The sequence below is a fragment of the Diabrotica virgifera genome, chromosome 8, assembly GCF_917563875.1.
Source record: "Diabrotica virgifera virgifera chromosome 8, PGI_DIABVI_V3a".
NCBI lineage: Eukaryota > Metazoa > Arthropoda > Insecta > Coleoptera > Chrysomelidae > Diabrotica > Diabrotica virgifera.
The window spans coordinates 92765128-92791154 of NC_065450.1; the positions used below are offsets into that span (position 1 = coordinate 92765128).

The 26027-nt window shown below is 32.9% G+C and overlaps 1 protein-coding gene across 6 annotated transcripts in view; it reads right to left on the reverse strand.

Annotated features, from left to right (window-relative positions):
* The window catches only part of LOC126890038 (uncharacterized), a 619722-nt gene that overhangs the window by 548237 nt on the left and 45458 nt on the right, over positions 1–26027 (reverse strand). Inside the window, exon 3 of one of the 6 annotated variants that reach the window (XM_050658858.1) lies at positions 10531–10585. The exons of the other annotated variants lie outside the window; for them this stretch is intronic. The gene's annotated coding sequence lies outside the window, so the exon portion shown is untranslated. The remainder of the gene's footprint in view (positions 1–10530; positions 10586–26027) is intronic. 6 annotated transcript variants of the gene reach the window in all.

Here is a 26027-nt window from a genome sequence, read left to right on the forward strand (position 1 = left end):
TATACACTACTGATCTCTGATGTTTTATGCCTTGATAGTCAAGCATCTCCTTTATTTCTTGGTTCATAAACTCTAAACCGTTATCTGATCGTAAAGTTTTCATCTTGTAGCCTGTCTCTCTCTCGGCTAATGATATAAAATTTTTAAGGTGTTTCTTAACTTCTGATTTATTTTTCATGAAATACGCGTACCTATAATTTGTATAGTCATCCTTTAACAACAGGAAATACCTATTTCCCCCTAAAGACTCTTCTTCCATAGGGCCACATACGTCTGTATGCACTAATTGTAATGGCTCACTTGCTCTTGATTCACTTAACTTGAATGGTATTCTGTGTTGTTTACCTGTTAAACACTGTTCACACACGAATTTTTCGTCTATAAAATCAATGTTATTTTGCCTTAAAAAGTTTCTCACATATGTAGTATTTTGATGTGCTAGTCTGCAGTGCCAAACTCTCAAACTTTCTGTTGTTTTTGCAGAATTACACTCTGATAAAAATACATCTACTAAACAGCTGTTTTCTTGAACTTGACCGTCAGACAAGTTTTCGTTAGGGGTGCGTTCCGAAATTAAAATATTTGCAAAGGTTTCAGTGTTTTGTTCTTGTGAGAATAACATTTTGTATAATTTGTTATCCCGTGTTGCCAATGCTCTTATTTCTCCTTTGTCATTATAAAATTCACATTTTTCATTGTTTGAAAACATCTTATAACCTTTATCTAAGGCACATCCAGCTGAGAATAAATTAAATTTTAAATCTGGCACAAATAATACATCTGACAGGGTTGACTTTATAAATTTCTTACCATTAAATGCCCATAGAGTTATTTTTCCAATACCTTTAACTGGTAATTTTTCTCCATTTCCGACTTTTACTTGTTTTTTATAGCTTATCTCTATCAATTCTTCAAACAGATCTTGATTCCAGCACATATGTTCGCTAGCTCCTGTGTCCAAGCACCATTCATTTTTATTTTTCTTACTCCCAGTATATACCATGAATGCATTACTGTCAATTTTATTTTCTTCTCTGCTTGTCTGTTGTTTTTCATTTTTATTTTTATTAAACCAACACTCTTGTAAGTTGTGTCCTCGTCTTTTACATTGACTGCATACTTTTATGTCTTTCTGGCTATTATTATCTCTCTCTTTCTTCTTGAAAAAGCAATTTTTCGCAATATGGCCACCTCTGCCACAAAAATGGCACTTTAACCTGGTTTTCTTTTGCCCTTTAAATTCTCTGCTTGTATCACTTTTCATCGCCAATGCTGTGCTGCCCTGTGCTGACTTACTTCTTTCTTCTTCGATAAGTAGTCTTGATGTAAGTTCATCTAGGGTTTGTTTATCAGATGGTACGGATTCCCATGCGGACCGAAAATGCTTATATTCCTCTGGCAATGCCATAAGTATTTTTGTCATGATCATTTTATCGGACAGCTCTTCACCAGCTTGCTTTAGCTTATTTTTTATCTCTTCAAGCTGTGATATGAATGAGGCAACATTTTTACCTGATGAAAACTCCAAGAGAAAAAACTTTTGTTGCATTAAATGAATGCTCACCTCTGACTCTTTGTCGTAGACAGACTTCAACTTTGTCCACATATCTTTCGAGGTCTCACAGGATAAAATGTGTGTCATAGGGCCTTGCTCTATTCTGGTTACTATAAATTCTTGTGCTTTTGAATCACCAGCATCCCATTTCTTTTGGTCATCTCCAGTAGTGCTCGGTCTCACAGACTTTCCTATTACTATGTCATAATAACCACGGCTTTTTAGCACTACCCTTGTTTGAAATTTCCAGGCTACCCAGTTGTCACCACCACTAAGTTTCAACGCAGCCGATGAATTTTCCATTTTTCGGATTTATGTTTTTCTTTTTTTATGTATATATACTCGAGCTTCTTTTTCACCTTTTTTTCAGCTTTTCTTTTTTATTTTCGTTGGCCGCGGCAAACTACCGACACAGGCTCTTCAACACTGACTTTTTTTACTGGCGAAATACTCACGAAAACAAGTGATCTGGGCCCATAACCTGATGTTTTGCAGAATTGCGTGGATGTTAATTAAACACCGAAGTACTTCTAGTCAGTTTTATTTTAAAAGAAAACTCAATAATTCTACAAATAACTTAAACATCAAAATCAACATTTATTTTTCTTTTTTTTGACACATGTTTTTACTTATCGTTGACATCTGACACTTATATAACATTGTTTCCAACTACATCATACAATAACAAAAATCCCCTAGATTTGCCGTTGCTTATTTTTACTGGGTATTCAACAAGTTGCTTTACTTATGTTGTATTTATATGATCTGTAAGTTTCATCAGTTCGAAAGTGCTTATAAAACCACCAAAAACGTGTTTTTGAAGTTATACATCTTTAGGCGCGATAGAGAGTGAATTTTTATTATCCCACGCGCATGCACACACAGATCGTATGGAGTTAGTTGCTAAACCTTTCATTTTATGTATGTATCAGCGCAAATAAGATGTGAAAAGAATATATTAGTTTTTAGTAAATATATTTAATATAATTTTTGTGTCTTTGGATTTGTTTTCCGCTGGAGTAAGATAATTATTAAACATTTTTATATTTATTATACTTCAATTAATCTATTTGTCACCGTGACAATTGACTTATTTTAAAGGTTTCTTTTTTCACCCCCGAAAAGGGGTGAAACTCACCGCCAGGTTAAAAGCACACATCGGCACAATATTACACGAGCGGGACACCCTCAAAAAAGCGCTTAGGTTTCGACATACTGACCACGGAGGGGTGAATGGCTAATTTTATTCATACTTTATATTTTCGGGAGTGCTGAAAACGAAAATAAAGTTTATTTTGAATTTTATGTGGGGAAACATTGTCAAAATCGCAATTTTAACCTAAAAATAAAAAAAAATAAATCACGTTTTTTGCGTTTACCTCGCTACAACTATGTTCTATTTTAAAAATTTTTTCGTACTTCCGGGCCTAAAGTGACAACTTCACTCCCTTGTGACAGGTACTAAAGTGTCACATTTAATCCCTCCGGGATTAAATATTGACGAAACTCCCGGAACGATTAAATCACAAACAAACGAATTTAAGGGATATTTTATTGAAAAATATAATTAATTAGAATGGTAATTAACGTTAATATTCAAATTAATATTGTGACAGTTCGTCATATTGACCAGTCTTTCCTGGGTTAATGCAGCAGGTAACTGACGAGTAACAGATAGGTCCTTTTCATATTGAACCAATGTTTCTTTACAATGACACTAGTAATGACAATGTTTCTAAATTATAACTGTCACAACGCAATGTTACTATGGTAACTTATTTTAAAGACAGTTTATTAAATGAGTTGAAGAGAGAAAAAACTGATTGAAATTATTGAAATAATTAATAAAATCATACCGGAAGTACGAAAAGTATCGTATATACCTTGCGACTGAAGTACATTTAATCCTTCAGGTAAATTATGGCCCTCCCTGCGGTCGGGCCATAAACTTTACCTTCAGGATTAAATGTACTACTTCAGTCCCGCGGTATATAATGTACTATTTCTGAAATTTTTACAGTATATAGCTCTAACATTTCTGAAGACAACGGTACATGTTCCAAGCTTTTATTCTTATCCTGATAAAGGTTATGAATTTTTCAAAAAGGTGCGGATTTGTGCATTGCTAAGATTAATCGCAAAAGTTGTGTGACGAAGTTTAAAATTTAGCTTCCTAATCACGTTTATGTTAAAGTAGAGAGTACAAAGAAGTTTTCTGGTAAGTTTTAGATGAAAATGTTTTATAGAAAAAAATAGTGCAACTTTTAATGTCGACATTAGAAATCCCCAATATAACGCTTATTTTTCGAGATACTGACCATGGGTGAATGGCTAATTTTGGTCTTAGATTATGTTTTTGACCGTGACAAAAACAAAAATGAAAATTTTTTAAATTTTAGGTGGGGGAATATTGTCAAAATTGCAATTGTACCCTAAAAATAAAAAAAAAATGAAATCACGTTTTTTTGCGTTTAGCTCGCTACAACTCTGGTCCATTTTAATATTTTTTTCTAAAGTTTGTACACTATATATCGCTCACATTATTGAAGACAATGGTTTCTGCTTTAAGCTTTTAGTCTTATTCTAGTAAAAGTTACTAGAATCTTTTAAAGTACAAGATTCGTAAATTGCAAAGTTTAATCGCAAAATTTGACTGACAAAATTTGAAATATAGATTTTAAATCAAATTCAAAAATAAAACATGAGTACAAAGAAGTTTTCTGGAAAGTTTTGGATCAAAATGTTTTATAGAAAACAAATGGTGCAAAGTTTAACATTTACGTTATAAATCACCAAAATAACGCTAATTTTTCGAGATACTGATCATTGATGGTGAATGGCTAATTTTGGTCTAACTTTATGTTTTTGATGGTGCTGAAAACGAAAATCAAGTTTATTTTGAATTTTAGGTGGGAGAACATTGTCAAAATCGCAATTTTGCCCTAAAAAATAAAAAAAAGTTAAACCACGTTTTTCTTAAAATTAAAAGTTGCACCATATTTTTTTCTATAACACATCTGGACCTAAAACTCCCCATAAAACTTCTTTGAACTCTATGATTTAACATTAACATAAACGAAATCAAATAGATAAATTTTAAACTGCTATTCACGAATCTGCACCTTTTATTTTTTTAAATACATAACGTTTATAAAAAAAGACTGAAAGACTACAGTTACTTTCATAGTCTTCATAAAGGTGAGATATATATGCTGTAGAAATTTTAGAAAAAAATATTAAAATGGAACAGAGTTGTAGTGAGTTAAACGTAAAAATACGTGACTTCACTTTTTTTTTCATTTTTAGGTTAAAATTGCGATTTTGACAATGTTCTCTCACATAAAATTCAAAAGAAACCACTTCTTCACTGTCAGCACCATCGAAAACATAAAATAAGACCAAAATTAGCCATTCACCTCCCATGGTCAGTATCTCGAAAAATAAGTGTTAGTTTGGGGATGTATAACGTCTATATTAAAAGTTGCGCCATTTTTTTTCTATTAAACATTTGTAATTAAAACTTTCCAGAAAACTTCTTTGTACTCTATGTTTTAACATAAATGTGATCAATAAGCTAAATTTTAAATTTTGCCTCTCAACTTTTGCGATTAAATTTTGAAATTCACGAATCTGCACCTTGTAATTTAAAAAATTCATAACTTTTACTAGAATAAGACTAAAATCTTAAAGCAGATACCGTTGTCTTCAAAAAAGTGAGTTACATATAGTGTACAAACCTTAGAAAAAAATATTAAAGTTGTAGCGAGTTAAACGCAAAAAAAACGTGATTTCACTTTTTTTTATTTTTATGGTAAAATTTCGATTTTGACAATATTCCCCCACCTAAAATTTAAAATAAATTTCATTTTCATCTTCAGCACCGTCAGAAACATAATCTAAGACCAAAATTAGCCGTTCACTACCCATGGTCAGTATCTCGCAAAATAACAGTTATATTGGGGATCTCTAATGTCGATAATAAAAGTTGCACTATTTTTTTTTTCTATAAAACATTTTGATCTAAAACTTTCCAAAAAACTTCTTTGTACTCTATACTTTAACAAACACGTGATTAAAAAGCTAAATTTCAAACTTCGTTGCTCAACTTTTGCGATTGAACTTTGCAATTCAGAAATCTGCACCTTTCACTTTAAAAAATTCATAACTTTTATTAGAATAAGACTGAAAGCTTAAAGTAAGTACCAATCTCTTAAGAAAGGTGAGAAATATATACTGTAAAAATTTCAGAAAAAAATATTAAAAGGGAACAGAGTTGTAGCGAGGTAAACGCAAAAAAACGTGATTTCTGTTTTTTTTATTTTTAGGTTAAAATTGCGATTCTGACAATGTTCCCCCACATAAAATTCAAAATAAACCTCATTTTCGTTTTCAGCATCTTCAAAAATATAAAGTATGAATAAAATTAGCCATTCACCTATCCGTGGTCAGTACCTGGTCATTTTAGGGGTATCTCCCGCTCGCCTATACGCTGTGAGCTCGTACGTAGAGGGGATATTTACAAATTCGCGAACGCCAGTAGTGACAAGTTTGTAAACGTTTACTGGAAATTTGACATAAATATCAAAGTGATTAATTTAAAATTAAAATTAAAAACATTAATTATAAACAATATTAGTTGGTCAAAGCTGTGGTATATATTTTTACCTTAAATATACTTACGTTTTAAATACTGAATTTAAGTTTTTTTAATGTTCCGTAATATCTAATTATAAATAATCTATTATAATCTTAGCGCCATCTACACGATTATTGTCAAAGTATCCGAAGTAAGAAATTGATATTTTATCAATAGAACGTCAAAATGATTAGAAAAATCTTAAAAAAATCGATTACAATTTAATTACTTTTTTGCGTTGTATATATTAAGCGATAACAATTAAATAATAAATTTAAAAATTACCGGTAAAAGTTGAATTAGTAACCGCTAGGAGCGACACCAGCGAAGCTCAGAGCGTATATCACTTGTTCTGTTTGACATGTTATTTAAGTCATGTCATGCTGGCTATGCCAAATTTCATGTCAATCCAAGTGGTTTTTTTAAATTTAGAACAAAAACCGTGAGTAAACGTACTATAAACCGTTATTTTTGCAATAATTTATTAATAACAAAGTCGGAACGTGGTTTAAGCTATCACGACTAGTGGCAATCGATTTAGTGTATAAAAATACTTGGAAAAATACTACAAACTTGCTTTAGATAGCGCATTATTTCGAGCTTTTCGGCGAATAAACAATTATTTTGTTATCAACAAAATAAAAACATATTTTTAGTAATCGCGACGAGTCGCATTCGATTCAGCGACCAAAAGTACACCAGAGAAGACTTTAACACTATCAATTTATTTACAGGGTGTAATAATTCCTGAAAAATACCTAATTTTACCATAATTTGTTAATAACAATAAACGCACCATATTTGGGCTTCCAGACTACTTCCATTGGATTCAGCGACTTAAAAAACCTATAATACCACCATCAAATTACAGCGAGCTAGAATTTCCCACGGGACTCCCTATGTTGCAACTAGACTATTAAAGCCACATAAAGGCGGATATACATATGCGCTCTGCTCGGTGTGCGAGCCGCTCGCGCGCAGCGTATTCGTCAGATTAGTACGTGTTTTCAAGTGACGCACAAACGGCACGCACACGGCGCACCACGATCTAAATTCTGTCGGTTTTTCAACAAATGCTTTGATGGTTCGCAGTACGTATTTGGACGGGTTTGCGAGTGGTTTGTTGGTTTTGGCGCGTCTGAGTTGAATATTTGTTAGTAATGGAATGGTCGGAACTGTCGGAAGGAAATATCTAACTTATTGATGTTTACCGTGGAAAATCATTATTGTGGGATCCTCAATAAAGAACCATTTAATTTAAAGAAACAACTTAAATCCGATCTGAACGGAAATATGTAGAAGCTGAGATAAAAAATATACATGCGGACCAATGTAAAAAAAGGTTAGTTCATTGTTGTACTAAAAATAACATGTATTAAAAATAAGATTTACTATTTTATTTTGGCATAAGCCACAATTCGAGTTTGAAATCAAGTTTACTTGACCTTTCGACTTTCATTTCGGAAATAGTTATCAATATCAAAAAAACATTCATAAGCAGATATATATTATGTGTCACCGGAAAGCGAAATAGGTAACGCACAACTTGGAGAACCTATAGTTTTCTAACTTCATGTCTGGTGAAGCAACGCAGTTGAAACAAGCAGATATATTATAATTGTGTCACCGGAAAGCGAAAAAGGTAAAGCACAACTTGAAGAGCCTATAAATTCCTAACTTAGCTTCTGGTGAAGCAACGGAGTTGGAACAAGCAGATATATTATAATTGGGTCACCGGAAAACGAAAAAGGTAATGCACAACTTGGAAGAGCCTATAGTTTCCTAACTTCGCTTCTGGTGAAGCAACGGAGTTAGAACATGCAGATATATTATAATTGGGTCACAGGAAAACGAAAAAGGTAAAGCACAACTTGGAAGAGCCTATAGTTTCCTAACTTCGCTTCTGGTGAAGCAACGGAGTTGGAACATGCAGATATATTATATTTGTGTCAACGGAAAGCGAAAAAGGTAACGCACAACTTGGAAGAGCCTATAGTTTTCTAACTTCGCTTCCGGTGAAGCAACGGAGTTGGAACAAGCAGATATATTATAATTGTGTTACCGGAAATCGAAAAGGTAATGCACAACTTGGAAGAGTCTATTGTTTCCTAACTTCGCTTCTGGTGAAGCAACGGAGTTGGAACAAGCAGATATATTATAATTGGGTCACCGGAAAACGAAAAAGGTAAAGCACAACTTGGAAGAGCCTATAGTTTCCTAACTTCGCTTCTGGTGAAGCAACGGAGTTGGAACAAGCAGATATATTATAATTGGGTCACCGGAAAACGAAAAAGGTAACGCACCACTTGGAAGAGCCTATAGTTTTCTAACTTCGCTTCTGGTGAAGGAACGGAGTTGAAACAAGCAGATATATTATAATTGGGTCACCGGAAAGCCAAAAAGGTAACGCACAACTTGGAAGAGCCTATAGTTTTCTAACTCCGCTTCTGGTGAAGCAACTGAGTTGGAACAAGCAGATATATTAAAACTGGGTCACCGAAAAGCGAAAAAGTTAACACAGGGCTTGGAAGAACCTATAGTTTTCTAATTTCGTTTCTGGTGAAGCTACGCAGTTGAAACAAGCAGATACATTACAATTGTGTCACCGGAAAACGAAAAAGGTAACGCACAACTTGAAAGAACCTATAGTTCTCTAATTTTGTTTCTGGTTGTAGGAACAAGCAGATATATTATGGTAGGGGAGCAAAGTATGCTAAATGTACAGTCACTCGAGCGCTTTGGGGACCTGTTGGGCTGTGATTATTAGGTCCTAAAACCAAAAAAAGCTAAGTAAAATTTTCCATTTTAGTGGGGGCTTCCTATTTTTTAATTTAATTTTCCATTTCCTACAATCTTTTTTCCGATTACAGCGCCATCTATCCATAATTAGAAAAAATGTTTCGAATAAAAGTTGTTTATTTTTATACAAACGATCCAAATCTGCAATAAGAAATGGGGGCTAACACTTAAGATTTTAAAGTAACCCCCCACCTCACCTCTGTGGAAGGTCGTGTTTGGAACCATTCGATAGATTTTAAAATATTGATAAAGTGTATTTTGCAGTTTTTCGATATGATGTTTATTTTGCGAAAGATCGCGGGATTTGTATTTAAAATTTTAAATTTACCCCGCCCCCCTCCCCGTATGGGTCATGTCTGGTATTTTTCGATAGATTTTTGAAAAACATTGAACACGTAGTTTTTAGTTTTTCAATCTTACGTTCATTTCGGAAAATATTCGCTTTTTTTTTGTGAAACTTTTTGTGTCACCCATTTCCGTACGCCCCGCTCAAATCGTCATATTTTTGAAATATAGACTCTTTTGCATGTACTTAACTTACCTAATCTTAATCTGACAATTTCGAGTATTTTTAAGGATAGATTTTTTTTTCGGGCCCCCCTGAACGAACCCCCCTGTGTTAAGAGCCAATAGATGGTGGAGGTACATCTGCAGGGTACAACGTTTCTCCCCATATGATAATCTGACGCGCTCGAGTAACTGCAAAAATCCCCGCTTGGGCTCCCCTACCATTATAATTGTGTCGCCGGGAAGCGAAAAAGGTAGTTCCCGAAATGGTCGCAAACTGTAGCTTATTCCACATAAAATAGTAAATTGCATAAGATGACACAAGAAAATAGTTTCAGAATAATGCCAAAATAAGATGTAGTAGAAGTACAGGACAGAGACATGATTATCTACAATTACTAAACGTTCGAAGTTTCCTCTGGTTCGTCAAAATGAAAAATTTTAACGAACAATAACCGCGCCACGAACGCGCGGCGCTCACTCGGCGCGGAGTTCGCGGCGCGGATATGTATTTCCGCCTTAAGGTTTTTCTAGAACATGATCAGGTAGGAGACAACTCCGAAAAATACAATAGACATTCAGGATTTAGATCTTTTCAACTAAAACATACGTGTAGGGTATATACCGACCGAAAGGTTCAAAATTATGGAATAAATTAATTTTTTCGAGAGTAGACCACTTTGGAGAAAAAAAAGTTGGGATGATTCTTACGATGGCTTATGGGTGAAAGTAAAATAATCTAAAATATCGGAAAAATGTGTCCTCCTTTAATCAAAAATTGACCTGTCAAGGTTTTTTCAAAAATGTTCTCGTAGTTCCTGATAATTCCTCTGTTTCGTTGTCGTCCGGTGATCCTGTATATACGTTATCATAGGAAAAAAGAATTACTCGTTACAATAATATCAAATGTATTCGAGCGTTAGTTACTAAACAAATAATATATACATCCTCAACCAAAAGTATTGATTTTTGCAGAAAGTGAACTAATACAATAGCGTAGAACCCACAACCACAAAAATAATATTATACTCACAATGATTTTGTTGTTTTGAACAACAAAACCGAATGTCCAAGCGACAATTGACAATCTGTTAAAAATAAAAAAAATGAATAAATAAAAAAATAAAAACAAAAAACAATAATTCACAGTAAATTAAAAAAAATTATATATAAAAGATAAATATGTAGATATATTAAAACATTTAATGTTTTAACATTTACGACTGAAGGCTTGTAGTCTTTGGCAATCATCAATGTGTTGATACATATTATGTGTATTCTGAGAATTTATTGGCTTGATCATATTATAACTAACATGGAAGTCCTTACAAGAATGAAAAAAGCGTGCAAAATATTAAAACACTAATAGTCCAGAGAAATAAGGTTTTTCTCGTGACACATCCCCCTCCAGGCCGAAACCAAATTTTTTGAGTAGTATGGACATCTATATTATTAACCTATATGTTTCCTGCAGCCGATTTTGATGATATACATAGTTATAAACAAATGAAAATCGAAAAACGGCAAATTATCGCTTTTTTCGTCTATTACCAAAACGTTAAGCACTTTAAACAAATTTAAGAGTAAGAAACTCATAAATCGTATAAAAAACTTCAATATGGCATTCGCTGAATATGTCCAACCTTATTGGTTGCTTAGAAAGAAGAACCTTTATGAAAGAAGAACATTTATACTATTACCTTAATTAAAAATAAATGACAAAAAATAATTTTAAACAGTGTAAAATTATTTTGCAAAAACATGTCCATTTTTTGCTTACTTATAAACAATTAGAATAACTTTTTAACCGTTACCCGTAGAAAAATTATTTTTTCATATTTAGAAAGACTGAATTTTTATACAGCTTTAGAAAGAAAAACAACTGTTCTAGGACATTTAGGGACAAAGTTAGCCCCCCCATTTTTTTAATTCACATTTTTTTGCAAAATTATTTTGCAATATCTATAATTATTTTTTGTCATTTTTTTAAAATTAAATTAATACTGTAAATTTTCTTCTTTCATAAACTATCCAAAATATTACTGTAACTTCATCATTTTCTGACTTACAGTGTTGCAAAAAAAATTAATTTTGGATAAACAAATTAAATAACTTTTAAACTATTTGACCAATTGCTTTGGAATTTAGGGTGTAATTTAAGCACCATAAGTCTCAGCATTTTATGTAATAAGAAGGTTCTAAGTTAATTTTTACATAAGTTATGAATATTTATAAAAACTCAAAATTTATGATTTATTTGGCAATTTTCTAAGTAACCAATAAGGATAGACATATTCAGCGAACGCCATATTGAAGTTTTTTATACGGTTTATGAGTTTATTACTCTCAAATTTGTTTAAAATGCCCAATTTTTTAGTAAGAGACGAAAAAAGCGAAAATTTACCGTTTTTTGATCTTCATTTGTTTATAACTATGTATATCATCAAAATCGGCTGCAGGAAACATATAGGTTATTATTATAGATGGCCACATTACTCGAAAAATTTAGTTTCAGCCTGGAGGGGGATGTGTCACCAACACGATATTTTTTTTCCTTATTTCTCTGAACTATAAAGCTATAATTACTGAGTCATAATATAGATCCGTGAAGTTGGCCCGAAAAAGGCGGGGAAAAATGTGAGCGACGCCATTCGATTGTCCATTGAATCTCCACGTTTGTCCACTGTGTTAATTCGTTAGTTCACCCATCAATTTTTTTTTATTTTTTTTTCGGGATAACTTCACAAGTCCAAAAATTTTCGAAAATTCGAAAAATCTATTGCTATATTGTTTGTCCACCGCCTAATCATGTTTGTCCACCCACTGACTTTTTTAAAATAAAAAAAATTATATATTTATTGCTTACGGATAATACAAGGTAGAAAATTATCTTCAAATGCAGTTACCTTAATTCTATTTGACTTATATTTAACACATCTGTAATTTTATCTCAAGGATTGACCATTTGAAAGTTCACGTTCTCTTCTTGTCAGATAAATACAATTAAATTGACAAAAAAATCGTTCACACCTACAAGAAGTACTCTTAAGATTTATATCGTGAAAGTAAACGTTAAGTTTTTGTACAGGTACTTCGATCGTTTTTTGCTTAATAATACTAAGTAGGCTAAGCCTTTATCTAGTTCCTTACTTAATATTAATTGGCGTGCCAAATTGGATAAATGCATTTTTGCAATTTGCAGCGATTTCTAGAGGAAATATGTCGTGCTTGTATGTCGTGAGAAGAAACACTTCGCTGTTTTAAAAGGTGAGCATTTTGTACACGGATGATCGATTATACTCAATTGTTAGTAAATCATTAGATGAAGAGAAGTGTTAAGTACCTACCGATGCCAAATTATATAATATAATGGCAGGAGTAAAACGAGAAGATTTTAATTTGGTACTGAAAAAATACCAAAATAGACAACATAGTTACAACAACGATGGTTACATCAGGAAACGTAATAAAGAAGAGAGCTGAACGAAGAAGGCAAAAGGAAATCTATAGAATATGTAGAAATCAATAAAACAATACGCAAAATGATACAAGAAAATAAGAAAAACGAACAACAAATAAAAATAGAAGAATGGTATGGTGCTGATAGAAAAGGCATTCAGGCATCAAATATCCAAAAAATCTTTCAGGTCATAATAATGAAAAGACCTTCTCCAACGCAATAAAAACTTATACTGAAATGATGGCATCTCCTGAGGTAAAATAGTCCGAAAGTAAAATTAGCCTCCGTTCGGATCTCCGGGTGAGGACTATCTCAGGGGGAACACCATTACAGGTTAGAAAAATCAGGATAGGGTCTTGGAATCTTGGTAGTCTTACAGGTAAGAGTCTGGCGTTAGTGGATGCGCTCAAACGAAGAAGAGTTCAAATTGCTTGTATTCAAGAAACTAGGTGGAAAGGACAAATGGCGAAAGAACTAGGTAAAGGATACAATTTGTGGTATGTAGGGAGTAACACTAGAAATGGAGTTGGTATAATTGCTGATAGTGAAATGAAAGATAATGTAGTAGAAGTTGTAAGAACGAGTGATAGAATGATGTCAGTGAATTTTGTAATTGATAAATAGGTATTGAATGTTGTGTGTGTATGCTCCTCAAACAGGTCTGGGTAAGAATGAAAGAAGAGCTTTCTATGACCAATTAGGAGACGTACTGAGTGATATTCCAACGGAGGAGAAAGTTATAATAGGAGGTGATTTCAATGCACATGTGGGCCAAGCCAAGACAGGATATTAAACAATACATGGGGGATTAAGCTTTGGAACTAGAAATGAAGCTGGAGATGACATGCTTGAATTAGCAACAGCATTGGTTATGGCGATTGTTAACACATTCTTTAAAAAGAGAGAAACTCAACTTATTACCTACAACAGTGGACAACATCAATCAAAAATAGACTACTTCATGATAAGGAAAAAGACATACGTGAATGCAAGGACTGCAAGGTAATAGTTAGTGAGACAGTAAGCCAACAACATAAGCTGCTTGTTCTGGACATCGAAGTAAAAAGCAAACTAAACAAAAATATCGGAGAGGACCACAAAAAAATTAAGTGGTGGATGCTAAAAGATAAGAAAGAAGGTCTATTCAGGAAAAGAATAGTAGAAAAAATATGTTGGAACGTGAAAGGAAGCCCTAACACAATTTGGAGAAAAATGGCCAATATTATTAGAGAGACGGCTATTAAAATACTTAGGAAAACGTCAGGAAAGAAGTTTGAGGATAAAGAAACTTGGTGGTGGTCAAAGGAAGTACAAGGAAAAATAAAAGAGAAGGGAAAATTATATAAAAAGTGGCAAGAAACCAGATCGGACATAGATCTTCAAAACTATATGGTCGACAAAAAGGAAGCGAACGTAGCAGTAGCAAAAGCTAAAGCAGAAGCGTATTCAAACCTATACGATCAACTTGATACCAGGGAAGGCGAAGCAAAGATATATAAAATAGCCCAACAGAGAGCAAAGAAAGCATGAGATTTTAATCAGATTAGATGTATCCGAGATGAAAATAATAAAATACTAATTCACGAAAAAGATGTCAAAAAGAGATAAAGAAAGTATTTTGACAGTTTATTAAATGAAGAATTTAACAGACAGCCTGTGGAGTTAACGGAGACAGTAACAGCGATGGTTACCAGAATAACAAACGAGGAAGTAGCTCAAGCCCTTCAAAAAATAAAGAAAGGAAAAGCAGTCGGACCAGACGATATTCCTGGGGAAGTATGGAGAGAATTGGGAGAGACAGGAATAAGTTGGCTAGCAGGACTATTTAATAGAATCATGGAAGTTGGACAAATGCCAGACGAATGGAGAAGCAGTATATTAGTACCTGTCTACAAAAACAAGGGAGGCATACAACAATGTACAAACTACAGGGCTATAAAACTTCTTAGCCACACCATGAAAATATGGGAGAGAGTAATTGATAGACGGATACGTGAAGAAACCAAAATATCCGATAATCAATTCAGCTTTATGCAGGACAGATCAACAACAGATGCAATTTTCATTGTAAGGCAACTGATTACAGGAATAATGAGACCAACGCTCATATGGTATTCACTGATCTTGAGAAAGCATATGAAAGAGTTCCTCGAGAGATTCTGTGCTGGGCACTCAATAAGAAAGGAGTCCCTGGCGAATATGTAAAGATTGTGAGAGATATGTCTGTATGAGGGAGTAACGACTAGTGTTAGGACAGGTGTGGAAGAGACTGATAAATTTCAGGTGAAAGTAGGATTGCACCAAGGTTCAGTGCTTAGTCCTTATTTATTCTCATTAGTTTTTGACCAGATAACAGCGAAACTACAAGGTAGCATTCCATGCTGCCTAATGTATGCTGATGATGTAGTGTTAATAGGAAATAGTGAAAGAGACTTAAAACAAAAACTGGAACAGTGGATACAGGCTCTGGAGGAAAAAGGTTTAAAACTTAGTAGGTCAAAAACAGAGTATTTGGAATGTTTATTTAAAGATGGAGTTACTACAAATAAAATGGTATCTTTGGATGGTGAAATGATTGTGAAAAGCAATAGTTTTAAGTACCTAGGATCGGTATTACAGAGTAATGGAGAAATAGATGGAGATGCATGCAGTAGAATTAGGGGTGGATGGATGAAGTGGAAGGAAGCGAGTGGTGTGCTGTGTGACAGGAAAATTCCAATGAAGTTGAAGGGAAAATTCTATAAAACAGCCATAAGGCCGGCTATGATGTACGCAACTGAATGTTGGGCAGTGAAAAAGAAAGAGGAACAACGAATGCATGTGGCGGAAATGAGAATGCTTAGATGGATGAGTGGAGTGACAAAGAAGGATAAAATTAGAAATGAGTATATTAGGGGAAGTCTAGGTGTGGCACCAATTGATGCCAAAATGAGAGAGCATAGGTTAAGATGGTTTGGTCATGTTCAACGTCGAGACGTTAATCACCCAATACGAAGAAGAGCTGAAGTGCAGATTCCTGGAAGGAGTAGGAGAGGAAGACCAAAGAAGACCTGGGGGGAGACGATAAGGCAGGACATGCTGGTAAAGGGGATGAACATTGATATGACCCAAGATAGAATTGTGTGGTGAAATGCAATTAGGGAAGCCGACCCCGCATAGGGATAATGCAATGAGAGTGATGATGATGATGCTGAAAAAAAGTTGGCCCCTTTTTTTTTGGTAAAAAAAAATCGTGAAAATCTCCCTCTATTTAGCACCCTAAATAAAAATTAATCATTACCGCTTTACCATTTCCTTTAAATGTATGTGTATTGTTAATAGTTTATATGCTATGTAAGTTTGACCGGTTTGAAATGCTTATTCTAGAAATAATTTGGTTTTATGGTAAAAGAAATGTTTCTAAAAATTTTGGAAAAATTTTCGTTTTTCAAAATAACTTAAAAAGTATTTGTGATACGAAAAATCTCACAGAGTAAAAAAATGTAGGTTTTGCTGTTATAAAGATTTTTTTTCTGTAAGACAAAAATTGGTGAAATATGGCTGTTCAAAGTTTGCATACAGGCATACACTCGTGATTAGTGATTTGTTCAGGCCCTTTCAACTATAACCCTTTCAAAAATAAGCACTTTAAACCGGTGTGAAACTGTCAGATCGTATAAGAAATAGATAAATCAAGTAAATTGTTTGTAAAGCGATAATGATTAATTTCATTTGGGGAGCTAAACACGGGAGATATTCATGATTTTTAACCAAAAGAAGGGGGCCAACTTTATTTTGAGCGTAACTCGCTTATTTTTAATGCTAGAAATTTTATAAACAATTAAAGTAAAGATTTTTTTAAATAGATACTTTAAAAAAGTTAAAAGGGTTTTTCCCGAAAAGTGCTTCATTTTTTGATTATTTGACGATGAAATATTCGATTTGGAATTGGACGAATAAAAACGTATTTTTCATGAACTACAAATTTGATTTTGCTAGATCTATAGATTTAACGAATAAACATCTCTTTTCGTTTTTTTAAGCTTCACTTTTGCTAAAATAAAATATGCTTTTTCGATAAAATATTTACTTTTTGAGTTATTTGCGAAAAACCGTCTCAAGACGTAGTTTTTTTGTCGAAAAATAAACATTTTCAATCGCAAATAACTCGAAGAGTATGGGTCCTTCCCAGTTCCACTTTACTATACATGTTATACATATTTTGCTTTAGATTTCCTGGGATTTCGTTGCCTTCCACACCAGAAAATTAATTTCTCTTTTGGTAACATGTGCCGTAAACTTTTCCTTGTAAAACCTACTGAAGTAGTTCGTTTTCTATATTTTGACTCAGTATTTCTAGCTATAGTGTTTTAATATTTTGCGCTCTTTTCTCATTCTTATACGGACTTCCATGTTAGTTGTTATAGTAGGAAAAATTAAAGATTACCCATGAACAATCATATTAAACACATCTTTTCTATGTTCCAGAAAAAAATAAACTAGTACCAGTGCTATAAGAACAGCCTCTATAAGTATTACATGTACTTGCGTTGACCAGTTTTTTTTGCGATACGGTGACAGAAAAATACAGCGTCTTTTACATGTTCGTTCATGGGTAATCTTTCATTTTTCCTACTGTATGTGATCCGGACAAAAAATCCCCACAAATTATTCCTGGACAAAAAATCACCAGACAAAAAATCCCCAGACAAAAAATCACCACAAAAAATCACCCTTAAAAATCCCAGGCAAATAATCCCCACAAATTTTTTTGGACAAAATATCCCCACAAAAAATTCCGGACAAAAAATCCCCAAGAAATATTTGTTGCCGAATAGTTCTTTAAAAGCTTTATAATCGCCATGAAACCGCTTTTCGTCACGAAAATAATGATTAGCTGTTATAGGCCTGGATCCAGCGTATCAAAAAAAGTTTATTAATAGCAAGCTGAAAAAAACCTGATGTCAATCCAAGCGGTTTTTTTTTTTAATTTGGAGCAAAAACCGTGAGTAGTTTGTGTACTATGTGGGTGAATGTCCAATAGCTAGTCGAAGCAAAAAAAAAATGTTTGGACGAAAAAAATGTCATCATGGAGAAATAACGAACACACTAAGTGAGTAATAAAAATGGAGATATACAGAGAACATCGTAAACAAGAGTTTGTATAGTTTGATAGAGAACGTATACTCCATTAAAATGTTACATTTTTTAAGCCATACCTTGCATTTGTTAGAGGAGTAAATTTTATTTCTTTAATGTGTAGGAGGGATCAGTAGAAGCTTAAGTTCAAGTTTTTGGGGTCGCCACCCTTGTGCCCCGGCCGCCATCTTGGAAATGGGGTGCAAAGGGGTTTCGCTCTATATCTCGTAAACTACCAACCCCACAAAAAATCTCTAATTCAACATAAAATGTAGCAAATTAAATTTTCTACAATTTTGTTTCTATTACTTTTTATCGTCAAGTGACCAACAAAAAAGATATAAACAAAAATATGTAAAAAATTTTTAACAAGTTTCCTTTTGGAGGTTATAACTTTTTTTCAGTTCATTTTAAAATAAAATAACACTATAGCAATTTTGTAGACGGTTTTTCAGCGAACAATTTCCACTATAGCTCCACAGCGCTATATTTCCACAGCTATATTTCCACAGCTATATTTCCACGGCGCTCCAAACTTGACCAGATTCTCGAATGCTCATCGGGATACAATAAAACAAAAGTTAGGCTTACTTTTCTATCTATATATATTTTTTATTCATACAATTTTATGATTTTAACATTCCTATGCTATTATTCTGTTTTTGACATTTCTCCCCACTATAAAACTTATAACCCTATGCATATATAAAAAAGGCCCAAGAAGTTGTTTGAGGACAAATTCGCCGGTTCAGAAGAAGAATGATGCAACCGCAAAATGCAAAATTCTTAAGAAGAGCAAAAAACGATTTTTGATATCAAAATCATAAAGTATGATCAAAATTAGCCATTCACCACACCGTGGTCAGGATCTCGAGATTTAAGCGTTTTTTGGGTTGTGCCTCTTGTCTATGAAGTAACATAACTTTTTTCCTATTATATATTTTGTCTTAAAATTTTCCAAATAACTTCTTCATGAATTATATTTTCTTGTTGTGTTGGTTAAAATTATAATATAAAAAGTTTGTCACTCAACTTTTTTAAGTAATCATGAAACTAACGAAATATGATGACAAAATGTTTAAAAATTAACAACTCCTTTTTTAATGTGTTTAAGCATTTTGGACTAATTTCATTGTTATCTACATACTTCAGATATGACACAGTAAAATTTTCAAAAGGAAATATTTACAGCGACCAAAGATACAGCGAGGTGAAAAATCATCAAAATCGATTTTTGGATTTTTTGTGTAAAATTTGACTTTTGAACATGTTCCACCACCTCTAGATAAAAATAAACTTCACATTCGGATTCAGCGACCTCGAAAACATCGAAATAGACCAAAATTGGTCATTCACCTTAAATTTGATTTTCGTGGTCGGCATAGCGGTTGATGCCGCTCGCCTAATATATGGATAGAAAAATATACAAGGTGTAACGAAAATACAGGTCATAAATTAAATCACATATTCTGAAACCAAAAATAGTTCGAATGAACCTAATTTACCTTAGTACAAATATTCACATAAAAAAAGTTACAGCCCTTTGAAGTTACAAAATGAAAATCGATTTTTTCGAATATATCGAAAACTATTAGAGATTTTTTATTGAAAATAGACATCTGGCATTCTTATGGCAGGAACATCTTAAAAAATAATTATAGTGAAATTTGTGCACCCCATAAAAATTTTATGGGGGTTTTGTTCCCTTAAACCCCCCCAAACAATATTTCTAAAACTTTTTGCCTCTTAGTATTTTTTCGATAAGGCAGTTTTTATCGAGTTGTGGCTTCTTTTTAATATCTTTACATAAAAATTTAATGGGGGTTTTGTTCCTTTAAACCCCCCAAATGTTTGTGTATGTTCCAATTAAACTTTTACTGTGGTACCATTAGTTAAACACAGTGTTTTTAAAACTTTTTTGCCTCTTTGTATTTTTTCGAGAAGGCAATTTTTATCGAAATATTACTTCTTTTTTAATATGGTTCAAAATATACCTAAAAATGTAAATCTTAAATAAATTTTCATATTATTACCAAGTCTCCATAATCGTACTTAGCCATATACAAATATGTGGTGGTTTTGACTTACAAATATTCAAAATATCTCGATAAAAACTGACTTTTCGAAAAAGTACTAAGAGGCAAAAAAGTTTTTAAAATAGTGTGTTTAACTAATGGTACTACAATAATAATTAAATTGGAACGTACACAAAAGTTTGGGGGGGTTTAAAAGAACAAAACCCCCATAAAATTTTTATGGGGTGTCCAAATTTCACTATAATTTTTTCTTAAGATACTACTACCATAGGAATGCCACATGTCTATTTTCAATAAAAGATCTCTAATAGTTTTCGATATATTGGAAAAAATCGATTTTCATTTTGTAACTTCAAAGGGTTGTAACTTTTTTTATGTGCACATTTGTACTAAGGTAAGTTAGGTTCAATCGAACTATTTTTGGTCCCAGAATATGTGATTAAATTTGTTACACCCTGTATATTTTTATTGTATTTCTATGAGAATTCGAGAATTTGGTTAAGTTTGGAGCGCTGTAAAACCTAGATAATAAATAAAATTAAACAACTTTATAGTGAAAATTTTTCATTGAAAAATCCTCTACAAAATCGCTATGATGTTATTTTATTGTGAAATGAACGGAAAAAAAGTTATAACCTCCAAAAGGAAACTTCTTACAAAATTTTCTCTTATTTTTGTTTATAACTTTTTGTTGGTCACTTGACGATAAAAAGTAATAGACATAAAATTGTAGAAAATTTAATTTGCTACATTTTATGTGTAATAAAATTTTCTGTAGGATTGCTAGTTTAGGAGATACAGCGCGAAAGCCCTTTGTACCACTTTTTTCAATATGGCGGCCGGGGGACAAGGGTGGCGACCAAAAAAACTTAAACTTAAGCTTCTACTGAACCCCCATACACATTAAAAAAAATAAAATTGACTCCTCTAAGAAATGCAACCCTAAATGTAACATTTCAATGGACTAGTAGTAAACGCATGAGGACCAGTGACAGGATGTCAGAAATTGGCACTTGATACAGGTAAGACCCCATTTTAACAGTCCCCGTTTCAGCGGTTCTCGATTCCACCGACCCTTTTCAGCAGTCTCCGTTTCAGCGGTACCCATTTCAGCAGTCCCCGTTTCGGCGGTTCTCGATTCCACCGACCCGTTTCAGCGGCGTTTGGTTCTGCAGCATGCCGTTTGAGAGGCATCGTTCAGGAAAATGAGTAAAAACAGGACCCTCTTGGGGACAGTAGTTTTAACAATAAAAAATGAATTTTATAAAATAAACAATAAATTGTCCCAAAATCACCCTATATATAGCTTTGCAATTGCATAAAAAGTAGGGTAATATAGTAAATAATTTGCAAAAATTTTTTTAGATTAATTCATGCAATAGATTTTGTAAAATTGTAACAGTTTATCCTAGAGGCTAAATATTTATAACATTATTCTACATAAACCAATTTACTTAGGATGATTCTGCGCGTACCTATCAAAAGAGGGGGAGCGAGTTTATCAAATCAATTTGTTAGAAGTAAAAAAAATATTTTTTCCACCTACCTCTACCGAAAGTATACTTTTCCGGACCTGATTGTAGGGAGCAAAGTTGTACTTTTCCTCCCTAGGGAGGAAAATATTTTTCCTCCCTAGGGAGGAAAAGTAAAAGTGACGTCATGGTATTTCATTCATGAAATGTAACTTATTGACGCCCTGTACAATATCTATTTTCTATTACGTAAGTTTCTATACATTTTAACGTTTATTTATAAAACACTCTGTATTTTGCAGAATGGTAAAAAACAGAAAATTGTTATTTTGATTTAACAATGTTTACATTATTAATTTGACTTTTATTTGACAGTTGACAGTTATATTGTACGTACTTGTTAGTTTTAGTTCTAATAAATTTTGTTGGTTAGTTATATAAATAAATTAAGTGAAAATGAAAAAATGACTTGTTATTTGAGGAAGGTGGAAAAACCATATGTATAACATGGGAGTAAAGTGCCTTTTCCTCCCTTGAATGATTACTGCCCTCCGCTACGCGTCGGGCAGTAAACTTCATTCTCGGGAGGAAAAGTAGCACTTTCCTCCCTTGTTATACAAATAGCTATTTCTACTAGCATGCGGAAAATCAGATTTTCCGCACCAAAAAAAACAGTGAGTAAAATCCATTTTTTTTAGAACCACTACTCAAAAAGAGCTTTTTCTACGCCCCATTTTTAAAGTTCCTAATATTACACCGGTTTGTTGCACTTAAAACGGCTGTTTATAGTTAGAGTGACAAAATGTAAAAAGGCATTAAAAAAATGCCACAGCGTTAACTTTATTTCACGGTTTCCATATGCGAACACAATTATTGATTAGTCCAGTTAGTCCACACCATACCGAAAATAAATTGTCAAGTCACCTTTGACTTTGACAGCATATGAACTACACATGTTTTTACGTGTGTAAGTGACTTACAAAATAATAATAATTGTAAAATTCAATAACTTTTACAATAAATGTAATGAATTTACTTTTCAGGGATTTTCCATTATTTTAAAGGGTCCTTACTTTTTATTATTTCACTGCATATACAATCCATAAATTGGATAATAAGATGTAGATTCTTATATAAAATCTTTTCAATTTTCACCTATTAATATTTGTAAACAATTGAAATATGATTTATTAAACAACAAATGTTAACTTGATTTTTACTGGTCATATAAAACTATTTATCTTAATAATATACTCTATTTAATAAAATTTACAGAATTCTTACGAAATAATTGTAAAATTCAATAATTAAAAAAAATGTAATCAATTGATTTTTCCATGATTTTCCATCATTTTAAAGGGTCACAACTTTTTATTATTTCACTGCATAGGCAGTTCATAAACTGGATCATAAAATGTAGATTCTCATATACAATCTGTTCAATTTTCAGCTCTTAGTTTGTATGAACAACGGAAATATGATTTATTAAAAAATAAATGCTAACTTGATTTCTGTTTGTCATATAAAATTATTTTTTCTTTTTTTATATGCATTTTTTCATCATCTTTTCATTCAGCCTACATGCAAGCACGGAACATAAAAAATATCTAAGTTATTCTAATTGTTTATAAGCTAAAAAGTCAGGTCTTTTTCAAACAGTTTTCTTAATAACAATTTCAATAAAATGTTAAAAAAATTTTAATACGTCTTAAAATTAAAGTCTCAAATAATCGACTGCGATCTGCTAAATATCTCACAGAGTCACTGTAGGGCAAGAACAGTTGTATAAACAATTGCTCTCTGGGATAAACAAATTGAATAACTTATAAACTATTTGGTCGATCTGGTTGAAATTTAGCACACTTAAATAACTCATTAATTGACATAATTTAAAGTCATTAAATTTTACGTCATTGTGCAAAAAATAAAGTTATTAATATTTATAATTTACTGCAAAAAAGAGGGTTTTTTGCAATTATCTCGGTCAATTGTTTATATATTACAATATGCTTACCACCAAATTAATGAACTTTTTAAGATCTACATTTATTTGAAACATTTTTCTCTAAAATGTACAAGAAACGTTTTATAGTCAAAAAACTGCTTTTTTCATTCTTTACAATTGTTTAAAAAAAAAGCAAAATCAGCTGTACGTCTTCACGGAATTATCATCAGTTATCCCTCATCTACCGTTTAAAACTTTGAAAACCCTGTAGAACATTTTTACGTGAAATCGATGATTTTTTCCCTATTAACTGGGGTATATTATATACCAGATACTTAGATATTACCTGTATATTTTCAAACAAGAATAGGTTAAAATAATATCCTACAATAATACTAATTACTTATCATTGTCATATTATTATTTTCTTATTGAGACCGCTCTATTGGGGACCGCGTTTATGGGGACCGCTGAATCGGGCACCGCTGAATCGGGCACCGCTGAATCGGGATACCGCTGAAACGGGGACCGCTGTATTGAGACCGCTCAATCGGGGACCGCGCTTATGGGGACCGCTGTATTGAGACCGCTCAATCGGGGACCGCTGAATAGGGGTGAAACCCTTGATACAATGCAAGATCAGATGTATCCAAGCCGGAAAAAATAAAATACTGAAAAACGAAAATTATGTAAAAATGGAAGATTTTCCAAAATAACAATACGAGAAAGAAGCAGCATGGAAATGGACAGAAACCAGTGATAATATGATATATGTGATACCGATACTTATATGTATAAGTGCTCAATAAGCTTAATTTTCCATAATAGGTCTTAGGCCCACAATTAAAAAAATTATTACTTCCCTCAGGGTCTAGGACGTTTCATCGCCGCCGTTTCGATGCCGCCAGTTCGATGCCGATGCCGGCCGATTCATCGCCAGTCAATTAATCGCTATCTGATATATTTCCGAATTTTCGACAGTTACAATTATTAGTTATTTTTAGTATTAATTAGGAATTCTAGGAAATGCGAGATATGACGGCGATGAAATGGACTGGCGATGAACCGGCGGCATCGAAATGGCCGGCGATGAACCGGCGGCATCGAAACGTCCCATTCCGCTCCCTCACGAGCATTTATTTATTTAGTTATTCATGTCTAGTCGAACAACTTTTCTAATACGGAAAATTTTTAGGAAAGAGGCGTTTCGTAAATACAGTGATGAGCGCGCTAATAACCGGCAAAATAGCTCAAAAAATTGAAAACATAATAAATTGCGAAACAAAAAGAGATGAAACTGTGAAAGTGGAGGTGGAAATGATCGTTATAAACGTATAAATTAACATTACTTTACATAGTTTCCCACCTTTAGACGTCTGTGACAGGAGTATTTTATAATATTCTACTGTCACAGTGACAGTTGTCATACTCCTCTGATACGCCTAAAGGTGGGAAACTATGTAATGGGTGGGTCTATGTAATGTAATGTTAATTTATATGTTTATAACGATCATTTCCATCTCCACTAGTTTCACCTCTTTTTGTTTCGTAATGGATTATGTTTTCCATCTTTTGCGCTATTTTGCCGATTATTAGCGCGCTCATCACTGTATACCGGGTGGTGAATTGGAAAACGGGCCATAGTAAACTCAATATCAAATTCTAAACTGTTGAATTCCTGCTTCCCTAATTATTCGACATCAAAAGACATGAGCAATTATTTGTAGAGGATTGAAATCATTATTGAAAACAATTGTTAAAACTGTTCTACGAATTAAACACATTCTAAAATTGAGTAAAAAATAATAAATTTTATCAAAGTATTTGCCAAATTTAGGCCACACACAGTGCAAGAATGTATATAAGGTTGCGTTCGGTCACAATGAAATTATTATTATTAACAATATTTTGAACTGTCAGTATTTTTATTCTATCATTTATTGTTTAAAAAACAATAAAGTTAAAAAAAGATGTCCTCAGTTGAGGAGAAAGTAGTAATAATAAAGATGTTTTATTCAGTCAATATATTTACGTACTGTCAGAAATAGTAACGTGGCCCTACTTTTACGCACTTACTTAATATGGCGAATGTATTATATTTTTCAAAATTACAATTTTAACTTTTATGTTTAATATAGATTTTAATCCTCTACAAATAGTTTCTCATGACTTTTGATGTAAAATAATTAGGGAAGCAGGAATTCAACAATTTAGAATTTTACATTGAGTTTCCTATAGACCGTTTTCCAATTCACCACCCGGTATAGGTTTCTAAGCTTTGGTGCGTCCGACAACTGGAGTAGGTGCTCTTAAAAATTTGTCGGACAATATTACCAGTTTTTATTAACCGTATTTCTCAGTTCAGTTTCAGTTTCTTTCAGTTTTTATCAAACATAGTTTTCATCAAAATATTTTTATCAAACAGTCCTACAGAAATCAGCTGTCAGGGTATAAATTTTATAACTCTTTATGTTGCGTGCGCCCCCCTATATAAATGAT